This window comes from Chiloscyllium punctatum, chromosome 50 (genome assembly GCF_047496795.1).
Source record: "Chiloscyllium punctatum isolate Juve2018m chromosome 50, sChiPun1.3, whole genome shotgun sequence".
Lineage (NCBI taxonomy): Eukaryota > Metazoa > Chordata > Chondrichthyes > Orectolobiformes > Hemiscylliidae > Chiloscyllium > Chiloscyllium punctatum.
In genome coordinates, this window is record NC_092788.1 from 24866879 (window position 1) to 24884443 (window position 17565).

Genomic DNA, 17565 nt, shown 5'->3' on the forward strand with positions numbered 1-17565 from the left:
CCCGGTCACCAGAAGGGGTCGACACCGGAAGCGGTGGGAAACCGGCTGGCAGATGAGGAAGCCAAGCGGGCAGCGGTCGAAAAATCCGTCCAATTGTTAACGTTAATACCGTTGAGGGAAGGGGTCGCTAAACAACCCGTCTTCAACCAGGGGGAGATTGATAAAATGGATCAATTAGGTGCCCGGCTAGATACTAACGGGAAGTGGACGGTTCCTGATGGGAGACAAGTACTGAACAAACAGATCACCCGGGGTATTCTGCACCGATTACACCATCAGACCCACTGGGGGGTGCAAGCCATGTGCGACACGATCCTGAGAGACTATGTATGTAGGGGGATACACACATTAGCCCAACAAGAGGTAGTCGGATGCCCCACTTGCCGGCGTATTAACCAGAAAGCCATGCGTTCTATGCCAGTCGGTGGTCAGCCCCTCGCGATCAGGCCATTTCAGAGGATCCAAGTCGACTTCACAGAATTACCCCCTGTGCAGCGATGGAAATATCTGCTCGTAATAGTAGACCATTTCACTCACTGGATAGAGGCTTTCCCAACTGCCAAAGACGATGCACCAACCGTGGCCCGACTGTTGTTAGAGAACATAATCCCGAGATATGGCATAATGGAATCTATCGACTCAGACTGCGGGACACATTTTATTTCTAAACTACACCATTTGATCTGTACTGCCCTGGGTATCCAATGGAAATTCCACACACCCTGGCATCCTCAGAGTTCGGGTCGGGTTGAGAGAATGAATGGCACACTCAAGACCCAATTGACTAAGCTGGTGTTAGAAACTAAGTTACCTTGGCCGAAGTGCCTGCCCATTGCCCTATTGAGGATTCGTACGGCACCTCGCCGGGATGTCGGGGTTTCCCCCTATGAAATGCTGTTCGGATTACCATATTGGAGTAAGGTTGACGGATGTCCCACTTTACAAGGGGGAGATATATTTATCAGAAACTATTTACTGGCCTTATCCCGTTCTTTTGCAGAACTCCGGAGGAAAGGTCTCCTGGCTCAGACTCCACCGCTCGACTTCCTCCTGCATAAGGTGGAGCCCGGAGATTGGGTACTTGTTAAGACCTGGAAGGCCGAAAAGCTCCAGCCACGGTGGGAAGGACCATTCCTGGTTCTGTTAACAACTGAAGCAGCTGTTCGGACGAAAGAAAAAGGGTGGGTCCACGCATCAAGGATAAAGGGACCTGTTCCACCAGAAGGAGAGAGCACTTGGACATGCGAGCCAGGGGACAAGCCGTTGGTGGTAAAACTGAAAAGACAGCAATAATGAACTCTACTTGGACTGTATTGGTGGGGATATTGATCAGTTTTCTCTTGTATGTGGGGGAGGGTAAGGGGAGATGTGACAAATGTCGGACTACGGTGAGGCTTGGGAGTAGGATCTACTCGGGATCATTTGTTTCTCACTCCCATGTGGACGATCGGTGTTACGATTTGGATGCACGGCAAGAATGTTGGGAGGGTGGAAAACCCTATTATCAAGTGTATAATAAAGGATACGGTGGCAGGGTCCGTGGGTGCCCCAAAAATGACCGCTGGGTCTGTGTTAACAAAGCTGGGCAGTGGGGCCTACCCTCTATGTTGCTCAAGGAACATGTGGACAGAGTCAGGGAGACCAGAGTACAGAATACTGTACGGAAGTTAGAGAAAGAGCAGGACCGTCAAAGGACGGTCGTTGTCTCCAAGGTGCCGTCTATATACAAGGAGGTAGAAGAGGAGATCAAACTTCCCGATGTAACACAGAACCTGTTTATTGATCTTACGTCTAGGATAGCCACCGTGTTAAATTATAGCAATTGCTGGGTTTGTGGGGGGCCGCATATGACTGAACAATGGCCGTGGTCTGGTCATAGCTTAGATATATGGGAGTTACATCAGTATAATTGGACACATGTCAACGAAAGAAAAGGACAGAGGTGGAGACTGACTAACAGCCCGGAAGGCCAGTTGTGTGTTGAAGGGAAAGGGAAGATTGAGGTGGGTATCAGCCCCTGTCAGAGTGTGTTGAATGCAACCACACAAGTCTGGTGGCCTAAGGATATCACATGGTACATTGCAAAACAGGAGAACCGCAATTGTGTGAGGCTGGGTGATGACTCTCGGTTTTGGAATTGTAGCGGCTCCGGCCCTTATGAGGGCATTCCTGGGGTAAAAGAGGTGTGGAATAAAGTTGCGAAACAGGGGGGGCCTGCCCCAGATGGCCTATTTTGGATATGCGGTAATCAGGCATATTCCAAACTCCCCATGGGATGGGCTGGAGTATGCTTCCTGGGTCTAATACGACCTGAATTCTTCCTATTACCCCGGGAGGAAGGCGATGATTTGGGAATTAAACTCTTTGACTCCCTGCGTAGGTCGCCAAGAGGTATCCAAGTCGGTGATTGGGGGAATGAGTGGCCACCGGCCCGGATTATTGAATACTACGGGCCGGCTACATGGGCACAGGACGGATCATGGGGATACCGTACTCCTATCTATATGTTAAATCGAATTATCAGGCTCCAAGCAGTCGTAGAGGTTATTACTAACCGGACTGCCCTGGCCCTGGAGCTACTGGCTAAGCAGCAGGATCAGATGAGGGCTGCTATATATCAAAACCGACTTGCCTTGGATTATCTGTTGGCCTCGGAGGGGGGCGTGTGCGGGAAGTTTAACCTGACTAACTGCTGCCTAGAAATTGACGATAATGGTAAAGCGGTTTTGGAAATTTCCGATGAAATTCGGAAATTGGCCCATGTGCCAGTACAATCTTGGCGTCCTCTTAGTGGCATCGGATGGTGGGATGGTCTCCTAGGTGGTAGTTGGTGGCGCACGGCGCTACTGATGGTTGGGGGGGTTGTGATTCTTCTTCTCGTATTACCCTGCCTAATCCCCTGTATTCAGCTTCTAATTCAGAAAAATATTTCCCGACTCCAGGCAGTGGTGGTTCCACAACATGGGACACGGGAACTTAAGGTGATGTTGCTGCGAAAGTCCAAAGATTTCCCGGGCCCTTAAAGAAAGGGGGGGCTTATCTTGGTCTAGGCACATCTTAAAAAAAAAGAAAAGGGTGGAATTGTGAGAGGTAATTTCGGTTTGCAACTTTAAGATGTGCCTAGACCACAGACTGATCTATAATAAAAGATAAAACTTTTGCTCCTTTTCTAAAACTTAGACTTTTGCTTTCTTAAAACATTTTGTATACTCAAAATTAGAATAGTTTAAAATAGTGCATGCAGTTCATGAGCAGAGTAAAACAAGCAGGCCCTTGATTGATGAAACCATAAACACAGACAGGGAAGGAGGAGTCCTTGACTGATAAAGGCTGTAAGACAGGGAAACGACTCGAGAGACATCTGCTACAGATTGATACAGAGACATCTGCTACAGCACAGAGAATAATAAGTCTTTGACTGATAAGACTACAGGGAGAGAAAAATAACACCTCTAGGGTCTGGAGACATTTGTTGCAGACTTTGTGATAAGGATGCAAGTTGGAGAATAATGATGTTTTTAAGAATGTGAACCTCATGGCTCATTAAGAGCCAGGAAGGGGAGGGTCTGGAGACATTTGTTGCAGACTTTGTGATAAGGATACAAGTTGGAGAATAATGATGTTTTTAAGAATGTGAACCTCATGGCTCGTTAGAACCAAGGAGGGGAGGGACTTGTACTGTATATAATGAGAAACTTTGTAAGCCTCAGCGCGCCTTTCACTCAGAAGGCTGCCCAACTCTGCAGACTTGCTAATAAAACTTTGTTTTCCTGAATTTGTCTAGAGCGATTATTAAGAAGCGATTTTCGTTTCTAACAATACTTATAATTTAGAAGGAAAGGAGTTTTTGTTTGGAACTGAAGACATTGTCTTGTACTTTCCAAAATGTATATATCATGAGCAGAAATTCATCCAACCCGGTTTAGTAGACAAATATAATGACTTACCAGGAACACCAACTATAGCGAGGATGGGATAGTAACCACCTTGAATAATCCAAAGGATATCCTGGATCCGTGATGCTAATGATATCCAAGGCAGCGAAAGATAGTAAAGACCCGAGGATAAACTCCTGTCTGTTATTGCAATGTTCCAGTCTAATGATCTCAGATTCTGATACATTGTTGAAACATTCCAGCCTAATGATCTCAGATTCTGATACATTGTTGAACCATTCCAGCCTAATGATCTCAGATTCTGATACATTCTTGGAACATTCCAGTCTAAAGTTCTCAGATTCTGATACACTGTTGTACCATTCCAGTTTACTGACCTTAGATTCTGATCCATTGTTGGAACATTCCAATCCAAGGTCCTCACATTCTGAACCATTATTGTAACGTTCCAGTCTAATGTTCTCAGATTCTGATCACTTCCCCCCTTTCTCTCGAACAGTTGATCCCTGTTAGTGCTGTCAGCGATGCTCCTACTCATACTATGGGATAACACATGGACAGAGCTCATTTATCATTCAACGATAGAAACTCTCTAATGGGATAATTAGGATCCACGGAGATTGACATTAATTACAGTCACTGAACAAATATCTCCAGTTAACCCCTTTCAATTCAATATTGGTTTTATTAAAATTAAAAAGAACGTTTAAAATTTACATATTTGGCATGGAATATGTGGGGATGACTGAGGGAAGGAATATTGGAGATGGCAGATTGAATGAGTGTAATCATTCAATCTGCATTAGATATATGAGTAATGTCAAAGGTTTGTCAGAACATAAACAAGTTTCTCCGTTTATAAATGGAAACATACAGTCTGCAACTACTGATCAGTAATTATAATGTCAGTAAAATATGGAGAGAACTTTTCTTGTACGCAATCTGACAGGAAAATGTACCTACGACAGCATGAGTGATAACACACATGGCATGGATGTGTTAACAGAAAATATGAGGGCAGGTGAGGGTCATGCTGTTAATGTTATCGATGTCAATCAACTGTGATTACGTACCATTCACTGGATTCCAGTTGCAGTGTGATTATGATATTGGGGGCATGGCTGCTGAGACTGGAGGGAGGGAACATGATAATTCCCAATCATCAGTACTGAAATGTTACTTTTTATAAATCATTTGAAGATCAAATTAAAGAATACAACTCCAATGAGGAATGAGGAGAGCCAATATTAACCATATAACCAGAAGATATTGAAGCAGAAATTTGGTTATAAGGCCCATTGAGCCTGCTCCGCCATTCAATGATGGCTGTTAAGCTTCTCAACCCCATTCTCCCGCTTTCTATCTGTAACCCTTGATCCCCTTTACAGTCAACAACCTAACTGTCTCACTCTTACATATACTCAATGATCTGGACTCGACAGACTTCTGTGGCAGTGAATTCCATGGATTCACCACTCTCTGGCTGAAGAGGTTTCTCCTTATCTCTGTTCGAAAAGGTCTTCACTTTACTCTGTCCCCTCGGGTACTAGTCTCTCCTACCATTGCATATATCTTCCCAACATCCATCTGTCCCAGGTCATTTAGTATTCTCTAAGTTTCAATTAGGCCTCCTAACATTCTTCTGAACTCTGTCAAATACAGATCCAGAGCCCTCAAATATTCTTCATATCCATGCCAGTTTTGCATTTTTGGCACCATTCTTGTGGATCTCGTCTGAAAACACTCCAGGACCAGTACATCCTTCCTGAAATATGGGACCCAAAACTGCGCACAATAATCCAAATGTGACGTGACTAAAGCCTTGTAGAGCCTTAGAAGTACATCCCTGCTTTTATATTTAAGCCCTTTTGAAATAAATGCCATCATTGTCTTTCCCTTCCCAACTACTGACAACCTGCAAGTTTACCTTTCAGGAGTCCTGGACTAGAACTCTTCAGTCTTTTTGCACTTCAGACTTCTGAATTTGCTCGCTTTAAAAAAAAAGTCCATGCCTCTATTCATTCTGGCAAAATGCATTCCCACACCTTTCCACATTGTACTCCATCTGCCACTTCTTTGCTCACTCTCCAAACCTGTGAAAATCCTTCAGCAGGTGAAAGTGAGGACCGCAGAAGCCGGAGATCAGAGTCAAAAAGTGTGGGCATAGAAAAGCACAGCCTGTCAGGCAGCATCCGAGGAGCAGGAGATTCGACGTTTCAGGCATAAAGTCTTCATCAGGAATGTGGGGTGGGCAGGGAGGGGCAGAGAGATAAATGGGAGGGTCTGGGGCTGGGAGGAAGGTGATTGCTAGAAGAAGGTGGGTGGTGATAGTGATCGGTCAGAGTGGAAGGTGGAGTGAATAGATGGGAAGGAAGATGGACAGCTAAGACAGTTCAAGAGGGCGGTGCTGAGTTGGAGGGCTTGATCTGGGATAAGGTGGAGGGAGTGGAGATGAGGAAACTGGTGAAATTGCCCATGATATCGTGTGTTGTGAGGGTCCCAAGGCAGAAGATGATGCGTTCTCCCTTCAGACATCAGGTGGCTAGAATTTGGCAGTGGAGGAGGCCAAAAACTTGCAAGACCTTGGCGGAGTGGGAGGGGGAGTTGAAGTATTCAGCCATAGGGCAGTGGGGTTGTTGGGTGTGTGTGTCCGAGAGTGTTCCCTGAACCGTTCTGCAAATTGACGTCATATCTCGCAAATGTAGAGGAGACCAGGAGCAATGGACAAACGAGATGAGATATTTGGATGCACAGGATGTTCTCTGCCTGATGTGGAAGGATGCTTTGGGGCCTTGGGTGGAGGTGAGAAGGGAGGTTTTGGCACAGGTTTCATACCTGTTGTAGTGGCAAGGGAAGGTGTCGGGAGTGGAAGGTGGCTTGGTGGGGTTGCGTGGACCTAACGAGGGAGTTTGTGAGGGAATGGTCTCAGCAGTATGATGATAGGGGTAGGGAGGGAAGTAGATCTCTGTTGGTGAGGTCTGACTGTTGGTGGCAGAAATGGCGGAGCATGATACGTTGTAGCCTGAAGTTGGTGGGATGGAAGGCAAGCATCAACAAGGTTCTAACTTGTTGCAGTTGGAAGGGTGGAGTTCAAGGGGGGAGCTGTGGGAAGTTAAGGAGATGCGCTCGAGCACCCTCCTGCAGCCGAACCACCTCTTCAATGCTACCTGTCCCTCTATCTATCCTTGCACTGTTTTAAAGCTTAGCCAGAATGCCCTCAGTTCCTTCATATTGATAATGAATGCACAAAGTGAAAAGTTGTGGTCCCAACACTGAGTCTTGTGGAACACCACTTGTCACTGGCTGCCATCCTGAGAAGGACACTTTAATCCACATTCCCTTCTTTCTGTCAGACATGCCAAACTTCTATCCATGCTAGCTCCTTGCCTCTAATACCATGGGCCCATACCTTTCTCAATAGCCTCATGCATAGCACCTTGTCAAAGAATTCTTGAGATGCAGATGGATAACATCTATTGGTTCTCCTTGATCTAATCTGCTCATTACTCCCTCTAGGTATTCTAGACGGTTTGTCTGGCATGTCCTCCCTTTGATGAAACCACGCTGACTCTGTTCTATTTTACCAAATATCCAGAAATCCCATCCTTCACGATGGAATCCATGATTTTACCCACAACCAAGCTAATCAGTCTGCATTTTTCCATCTTGTGCTTAACTCCCTTAATAAACGGGGTGTCATGCTCGCAATTATACAGCCATTTGGCCCTTTCCTGATTTTAGTCATTCCTGAAAGATTACCACTGACGCTTGCACTAACTCTTCAGCTATCTCCCATTCAAGGCTGGGGTGTAGTCCATCTGGTCCAGGTGAGTTATCCACATTCAGGCCATTCCGTTTTCTAGCAAGTTTTTCGTGGTGATGGCCACCGTATTCAGGACTACCCTCTCACTATCTTGAATTCTTGGAAAATAACTCGTGTCTTCAACCGTGAAGGCTGATGCAAAGTTCCTCAGCCATTTCTTTGTTTCCCACTACCATCTCTCCAGCATCATTTCCCAGTGGTCCATATTCACTTTTGCCTCTCTTTTGCACTTTATATATCTAAAGAATCTCTTATAGTTTCCTTTATATTTCTGGTTAGCTTACCCCCACATTTAATCTTCTCCCTATTTATTTATTTTTTCTTGCTTTCTGTTGGCCCCAATTCTCCAGTTTCCCTCTGCCCTTCACAGCATTATATGCTTGCTGTTTTGCTTATATGCGATCTCTAACTTCCCTTGTCAGCCCTGGTTGCCTCATCTTCCATGTACCATGCCTCTATTACTCAGCATGAATCTCTGCAGTTTCTCCTGCATCAATCTCGGAATCACCTGCCATTGCCACTCCCCTGTCTTTCCTGCTAGACCCCTGTCCCGGTCAACTCTACCCAGCTTCTCCCTTATGCCTCTCCAGTTGCCTTTATTCAGCTGAATTATTGTTAACTCTGATTCTAAATTCTCTCTCAAATTGCAAAATAAATTCAACAATGTTCTGATCACTGCTTCTGAAGTTTTCCTTCACCTTGTGCTGCCTTATCTAGCCTGCATCATTAAATCCAGTGTCATCTGTTCCCGAGTGGGCTCCACCACATGATGTTCCAAAAAGCCAGCCTGTATACATTCCTCAAATTCCTTTTCTTGCGATCCACGACCAACTTGGTTTCCCATTCCACTTGTATATCGAAATACCCCATGATCACTGTAACTTTGCCTTTTCTACAGATCTTTTCTATATCCTGGTGTATCTTGTGCCCCAGCTTCTGACTACTCTTTGGAGGCCTGAGCAAGTCTCCAACTGTGGTTGTCTTACCTTTGTGGTTCCTCAATTCTACCCACGCAGATTCTACACCATCTGACTTTACTTTCTTTCTTACTATTGATTTAATTTAATTTCTTAATAATAATGTAAACCCACTCCCTCTGCCACCTATCTTTGCGATAGGATATATGTCCTTGAATATCCTGATCCCCTTGCAGCCACCTCTCTGTGATGTCCATCACGTCATACCTACCAATTTCAATCTGTGCCTTAAGCTCATTTATCCTATTCCTTATACTGCATGCATTCAGATATAACCCCTTCAATCTTGTATTAACGGTCTCTCCTCTCATTGTCATTTGTTTTTCCAGTGTGATTGAAGTTTGATTGCTTACACTTTTCATACACTGTGTCCTATTTTCATCTGTGCTGGAGATTTTAATAACCTCTCCTGTGCTCTGTACTCTTACCTCCTCTTTTCTAATTAAACCCTATAACGGAACCCCCAACCCTGCCAACGCACACACACACACTCCTAATCAGTTTTGAGCTCTGTCTACAGCCTTAGTTAGGATTCACTCGGACTATGGTCCCAGCACAGTTCAGACAAAGACTGTCCTATCAGAACAGGTTCTTTCTTCCTCAGTAACAAAATGTGTTTATTTACCACAAAATACAAGGACAAGAATAAAGCATTTCTGCACATACCAAAACATGAAAACTACAAAGAGACAAGTCTGTTAAAATACACTTAAAATGTGGAGCTATATGAATTGAAAGGTGAATTACAAAACCACGGACGAGGTGTTCAAGCTTTTTCAGTCATCATTTGACCCACAGCTGAGATGCTGATTTCCCCTCAGTCAGTGATCCCCTCACTGAGATTCTCTCGCCCTGTCTCTCACACATTGTCTAGAGGGACTACAGTTCCTGTTAGCCCAGAATATTTAAATTAATTCACCTTCTCCCTGGAACCAATCTAATGCTATTTTGGACCTTGTTCAGCCGTCAGCGACCCAGCTCTGTGACATTATTGGCGATTAATGATTTGGGATGACAGCATAGTGCTCACAGGGTACAGCACCAGACAAAGGGCTTGCAATCTGTGGTAGTTCTACATAAAATTTCTGTGTATTTGTCCTCATGCTGTTTTCTGATCTAACTTCACACTCATCTGACACCCCTTGATCTCACTTACTCTGTCGCTCCGTTTTCTATCCATTCCTTTTATCTCTCTTGACTTCTTTTTTCTCTGTTAATTTCTCTCTCTCTCTCTCACACACACACACACACACTGTTCTTTCTGTTTTCAAATTGTGATGTTGGAGAGCTCGTCATTGTACAATGTGTTAAATGGCCTCCTTCAGTGCTCTTATTAATTCTGAAGCTCTCTAAGCCACAATAAAGACATCAGGTGCCTTGGGAGACAAGCTGGCCCTACGAAGGACACAGAGCAGAATCATCCTTTATCTCATCCTGTTGTCTGATATGCAGCGGCCTTGAAATATCTGTTCAAACAAAATAGAGTGAAATTCGTGCTGTCGGGAGGACGTTCACCAGATGATTATACTGTCAGGATTTAACAAGCAGTTCTTACATACACAATGTGGATTTGCCTGATAGCAGTTCCTCCCAATTGACACGTCCTCGCTCTGCCTGATTCTGAGATAATTTGCCTTCCGCCAATTCAGTAGCTTCACACAAGGTCCTGACTTATCCGTGTTCGTAGCTATCTTAAATCTGAAGGAGCTGTGATCACTCTTTCTAATATTATGTCCCACTGAAAGGTCAGTTACCTGGCCAGGCTCATTAACCAATTCGAGGTCCAGTATGGCTCTTCCTCTCGATGGACTATCCACATACTGTTGCAGTTAACAAATTCTGCTCCGTCTAAGCTTCTTGCTCTAAGGGACTCCCGGTCATTATTGGGGATGCTAAAGTCACTCACTATGACCACTCTGTTTCTAATACACCCTTCCTTAATCGACTTACATATTCGAATCTCCATCCCTCCGTGGCTGTTGGAGGGATTATAATAACGCAGTGCTTGCAGCCATCTAATTTTTGAGCTTTACCCATATTGCTGCAGTGGATGGTCCCTCCTGTATGTCCTATTCAAGTGCACGTGTAAAACACCTCGTCCACCTCTTTTACCTTCCTCTCCATCTCGCATAAAACAATGAAACCCTGGAATGTTGAATGGCCAGCCCTTTCCCTCTCTCAACCAAGTCTCTGTAAACCCGCAACATTATAGTCCCAAGTTCGGTTTCAGGCTGTCAGTTCATCGGACTTACCCATAATTATTCTTGCATTGAAATAAATACAATTCAGCCCAACTCCATCAGATCCTGACCTGAATTTCTCTGATGTAAATTCTCCTCGACAATTCTCTGGTAACAGGTGATTACAAAAGACTGTCAGTAAAGCAGAAAGACTGTCAGTAAAGCAGTAAAACAGTAAAACAGACAATTTATGCTTCCTCCCTTGTCCCTTCAATCTGTACATTGCATCACATTCTGTCCAATTCTAACAAACTGCTGGATGATTATTATGCTTCAAACAACAGCCTCCAGCCTCTCACTGCACATTATTCAACTCTCTCTGGATCCATTTAATTGACAGTTTTCTGATTTCTCTCTCAACCAAATCTCTGTAATATTTATATCATTGTTATATATACTCATTCAAACTCCAAGCTCCAAGCTCATCTGTCTTACCTGTCACACTGCTCACATTAAAATCAGCACACTTCAGACTGCCAGTCCCATTGTGTTCACTTCCCACTGCCATTTTGTTGTTGGTCTTAGTTGTACTGGGATTAGTCTCCAACTACTCTTCAGTCATTGTGCTTGTGGATGTACTGCTCTGGTTCCACCCTCCCTCCCCCACCACCACCACCACACTAGTTTAAACCCTCCTGAGTGACAATAACAAACCTGCCTGCCAGGAAATTGCTGCTGGTTCACGTCCATCCCGTCCTTCTTGTGTATTTCATACTGACCCAGGAATCCCAATGACCCACATATCGGAGATTGCTGCCAGTTTAGATGCATCCCGTCCTTCTTGTGTATATCCTGTCGACCCAGGAATCCCAATGATCCACATATTGCAAGTGCTGCATCCCTACCAGCTCTTTGGCCGTGTTTTGAACTGTACTACCTTCCTATTCCTAACCTCACTGGTACGTCGCATAATCTAGTTTCCCCAACATTCAGATATCCTTAAAGCACAACTCTGGCAAGGCCTTTACTTTAAAATGGATAGACTTGACAATAAAGACTTAGTGTGATCTCATTAACCAGGAAAGTGGAGCCCAACGAATCAGTCGCAATGACCATAGGATCTGATATCTATCACCTTCACCAAACCTGTGTGACAAGGTATACATATGGAGCATCTATTTATATATGGACGAGGTTAAACAGAACTTAGTCCAAAAGACCAGAAAATGTCAGAACAAATGGCTGCCATTCAACCTGTTTACTCTACTTTGCTGTTCAATTGGATTTCAGCTATTCTGTTCTTTTAAATGTCAGGGTCTTTACCCCGCATCCCAAGCAGTTCAGAACGCGCCCAGTGTCTTTGTGCGCTCCCTTCATAGGGAGCATCCAGTGCCAGGCGAAGGGGTGTGGGAATCCAGGGGTGGCTCGATGAAAGGCTGCATGCAGTGACAGATGGACTCAGGGATTGAGAGAGACAGAGTAGGTAATCAGGGACATGCACTCACATAAGTAGCTGGGCAAGAATCCCAAGCACACGGGGAGCCCGAGCACCAATGCCACTTTTACAATAAAGCCGTCATACTTGCAGCAATTCTCAATCAAACACAAACAAATATACTGTAGATAGCAGAAATCTGAAACAAACACAGAAACATATTGTGAAGAGAGAAAGTAGTTAATCCTCCCAATGCAGACACGGGGAGATTGTAAAAAGCTCCACAAAGAAAGGGTCCAGAGATTGGAATTGAACCCGAGTCCGTGACCCTGTGAGGCAGCAGTGTTGCGCCACCACGCTACACAATGATGGGCAAAAGGATTAGTATAGTTACATTAATATATTTTCGACAGTCAGTTAACAGGAATGCTCTCACTCAGCCTGTCTAAGATTGGGAAGCCTTTATACAGCAGCAGAGTACAGTTTAAGAAGCAAGAAAGCGGTGAACATGAAACATGTAAACTAGTTCGCTTTAGAAAGGGAGATTGCATGAGTTTTGTTAAGATGTATGAAAGGGGAGAGTGAACATTGGACAACCAGAAATTGAGGCTGACTGCAGAGAAATGGAGAACAAAGAATTGGAGAATGAACTGAAAAGGTACTTTCCATCAATCATCACAATGGTAGACATTAGGAACATTCCAGAACTTCAAGCGAGTCAAGGGTGAGAGATGGATGTAATGATCGGCGCTGAGTAGAAGGTACTGGGGAAGCTGCAATGTTTGAAAATGGATAAATCACACAGACTGGACAGATAACAACCAAAGTTCTGAAGGAATTAGCGGAGGAGATTGTGAAACCATTGGTCGTGACTGTTCAGGAATAACTATCATCAGACAGAGTCCCAGAGAACTGGAAAATGGATAATGTAAAATCTCTGTGTAAGAAGGAAGAAAGGCAAAATACAGGAATTCATCGGGCAGTTTAGCCTGGCATCGGTCGTTAATCGGATTTAGAGTGCATTGCTAGTAATGAGATTGCAGAGTACCTGGAGGTACATGGTAAAATAGGGCTGAGTCAGCATGGCTTCATTAAGGAGTGGTCCCGCTGACAAGTTTGTCAGAAATCTTTCAGAAGATAATGAGCAGGTTTGACAAAGGGAGAATGTGATCCGATTTGCTAATAGGGAGTGGGTTACATTTGAATCTGTGTTAAATTGAATCATGTTAATTTATTGGTTACAACTTGCATAAACAGCTGTACAAAAACAATTAAAAATTGTAAAGGAACAATTCAATAATAGTTAATTAAAATAAGGATGCAGGGTCGGGTGATGTGTTGTTTCTCTATGATGTCGGAGTGGTGGACCCCACTGTGGATCCCAGTGACCATGTCTGGAGTAAACGTTGCAAGCTAGAAGAACTCTGGCTCTGAGTCGATGAGCTGGAGTTTGAGCTTCAAACAATGTGAGGTATCAAGGAGGGGAAGAGTTCCCGGGATGCTGTGATTCAGCAGACAGTTACACTCCTTAGATCAACTGACTCAAATTCAACCAGTGGTTAGAAAACGGAGGGTTTGGCTGTGAGTGAGGCAGATAGAGGGATCCAGGAGGTAGAGTTGCAGGAAACCTCAGCCCCTGTCCGTGTCTAATAGGATCAAGAGTTTTCTTCCCTGTGTGGATGGAAATGGGGACTCCAGGGAGGATGAGCATATTGGCCACACACCGAGTTGAGGGAAGCTTTCAAGTGGGGCAAGCGAAGAGAAATGTAATTGTAATTGGGGATAGTATAGTTAGCGGCATAGTGACTGTTCTCTGTGGTCGGGATTGAGAGTCCTGAAAGTTGCATTACTTACTGGTGTTTGGGTAAGGGATACCTCATCTGGGCTGCAGAGGAACTTGGAGTGGGAGGGTAAAGATCCATTGGTCGTGGTCTGTGTAGGTACCAACGAAAGAGATAAAACTAGGGCAGACGTTCTGCTAAGGAATACAAGAGTTCAGAGCTAAATTAGAAAACTGAATCACAAAGGAAATAATCTCTGGATTACGGCCTGAGCCATCAGTGAATTAGCACAGGGTCAGCAGGAAATTGCGTGGCTCAAAGTTTGATGTGAGAGAAATGAATTTGTATCATGGGACATTGACACCGGTACTGGGGAAGGAGGAAACTGTTCCGATCCGACGGTCTTCATCTGAACCGTGTTGTGACCAGAGCAAATCGCATAACTAGGGCTGCAGCCTGGACTTGAAGCTAAATGGGGGTGGGGTGGTGTCAGTTTAGGGAAAATTAGAAAACCCGAATTAAAGGAGGGGTAAGACTGCAGAACTCAAAAAGAAGGCGTTTTTTATGTTTTCCTTTATTGGTCAGAGCATTGAGTACAGGAGTTGGGAGGTCATGTTGCGGCTGTACAGGACATTGGTTAGATCACTGTTGGAATATTGCATGCAATTCTGATCTACTTCCTATCGGAAAGATGTTGTGAAACTTGAAAGGGTTCAGAAAAGATTTACAAGGATGTTGCCAGGGTTGGAGGATTTAAGCTACAGGGAGAGGCTGAACAGGCTGGGGCTGCTTTCCCTGGAGCATCAGAGGCTGAGGCGTGACCATATAGAGGTTTACAAAATTATGAGGGCATGGATAGGAGAAATAGACAAAGTCTTTTCCCTGGGGTCGGGGAGTCCAGAACTAGAAGGCATAGTTTTAGGGTGAGAGGGGAAAGAAATAAAAGAGACCTAAGGGGCAACATTTTCACACAGGGGGTGGTACGGGTATGGAATGAGCTGCCAGAAGAAGCGGTGGAGGCTGGTACAATTGCAACAGTTCAGAGACATAAGGATGGGTATATGAATAGGAAGGGTTTGGAGGGATATGGGCCGGGTGCTGGCAGGTGGGATAGATTGAGTTGAGATATATGGTCGGCGTGGACGGGTTGGACCGAAGAGTCTGTTTCCATGCTGTAAATCTCTATTACTGTATGACTCTAAGTTATTCAAATCTCCGACAGAGACGCAGAGAGCATGAAAAGTGTTAGTAATCAAACTTCAAACACACAGGAAAACCAAATAACAATGAGAAGAGGAAAGGCTAATACGGGGTTGAACTGTTATATCAGAAAGCATGCAGTATAACGAATAAGGTAAATAAACTTGTGACTCATATACAAATTGGCAGGTCGCCATTACGGAGACGTCGCTGCAAGAGGATCAGGACTGGGAGCTGAATATTCAAGGATATGCATCCTATCAAAAAGATGGGAATTGGACAGAGGGGATGGGTTTGTCTTATTATTAAGAAATGAAATCAAATCAATAATAAGAAATGAAGTAAGGTCAAATGGTATAGAGTTTGTGTCGGTAGAATTGAGAAATCACAATGGTTAAAAAAAAAGTAGTTAGAGTTCTGTTCAGGCCTCCAAACAGTAGTCAGGAGTTGGGGTGCAAGATACACAGGAGCTAGAAAGATGTGTAGGAAATACAAAGTTACAGTGATCATGTGGGTTTTCATTACGGAGGTGGGCTGGGAATTCAGCTTGATGGTGGTTTGGAAGAAAAGGAATTTGTAGAATGTCTATGAGATGGCTTTTTGGAGCAGCTTGTGCAGGCAGACTAGATGAGGGAGCTTAAGGTGAAGGAAATCATAGGAGGCAGTGATCATAATATGATTGAATTTACTCTGCAGTTTCAGATGGAGAATTTACAATCAGAGGTAACGGTATTAAAGCTGAATAAAGGCAATGATAGAGGCATGAACGAGGAGCTGGGTAGAATTGACTGATAGAAGGGCCCAGCAGGAAAGAGAGTGAAGCAGCAATGGCAGGAGATTTTTGGTGTTATTCAGGATGCAGCAGAGATTTACCCCGAGTAAAAAGTGGCATGGTACATGGAGAATGAGGTAAGTATGTCTGACGAAGGAAGTCATGTATAGCATAAAAGCAAAAGAGAAAGGATATAATGTGGCAAAGTGCAGTGGGAAACCAGAAAGTTGGGAAACTTACAAAGACAAAACAGAGGGCAAACAAAATAAAATATGGAGGGAGATTATTAAATATGGGGGTAAGCTAGTCAGTAAGATAAAAGAAGTCTGTAAGAGTTTCTTTCGATATATAAAATATAAAAGAAAGGCAAAAGAGGGCATTGGATTGATGGAAAATGACACTTGAGAGATAGTAGTGGGGGCCAAGAAAATGGCCGAGGAATTAAATAATTACTTTGCATCAGTTTCATGGTGGAAGACACGAATAATATCTCACACATTCAGGAGAGTGAGGGGCTAGAGCTTAGTATGGTGGCCACCACCATGGAGAACATGCTAGAAAAAAGCTGAATGGCTAAAGATGGTTAAATAACCTGAACCAGAGGGATTAAATCCCTGTGTTATAAGGGAGATAGCTGAAGAGTTAGTTGACGTGATGATGGTGATTTTTCAGGAATCACTCGAGAAAGGAACGATCCCAGAGCATTGGAAACCCACTAACGTGACATCTGTTTTTACCCAGGGAGTAAGGAAGAAAAGAGAAAATAAAACGCTTAACTTTTGTCATGGGTAAGATCCTGGAATCCATTGTGAAGAATGAGATTTCTGAATACATGGAAGAGTTTGGTAAAATAGGGCAAAGTCAGCATGATTCCATCAAGGGAAAGTCAGCATGATTTCCATCAAATTTGCTGGAAATCGTTGAAGAAGAAATGAACAGGCTCGATCAAGTACAGCCAATGGATGTTATCCACCTGGACGTCAAGAAGGCCTTTGACAAGGTGTCACACAGGAGATGATTGAATATGATAAGGGTCCGTGGTGTTAGAGGCAAGGTAGAGGCATGAACAGAAGCTTGTCTGTCCGTCAGAAAGCAGAGAGTGGGGATAAAATGATCCTTCTCAGAGTGGCAGCAGGTGACAAGTGGTGGTCTGCCAGGCACAGTGTTGGGACCATAACGTTTTACCTTATTCATTAACAGTCTCGATGATGGACTGAGGGCACTCTGGCTAAGTTTGCAGACGAAACAAAGATAAGTCGAGAGTCAGGTCGGAGAGTGGAGGCGGAGGGGCTGAAGAAGGAGTTGGCCAGGTAAAGGGGTTGGCAGATGCATTCCAATGTCGGAAAGTGTGACGTTGGAAATGGTCTATTTCCTCAATGGGGAGAAGATTCAGAAATCTGAAGTGCAAAGGGACTTAGGAGTTCTAGTGCAGGGTTCTCTTAAGGTAAGCTTGTAGGTTGAGGTAGTAGTTAGGGGGGCAGTTTCAGTTATTATTGCTGGC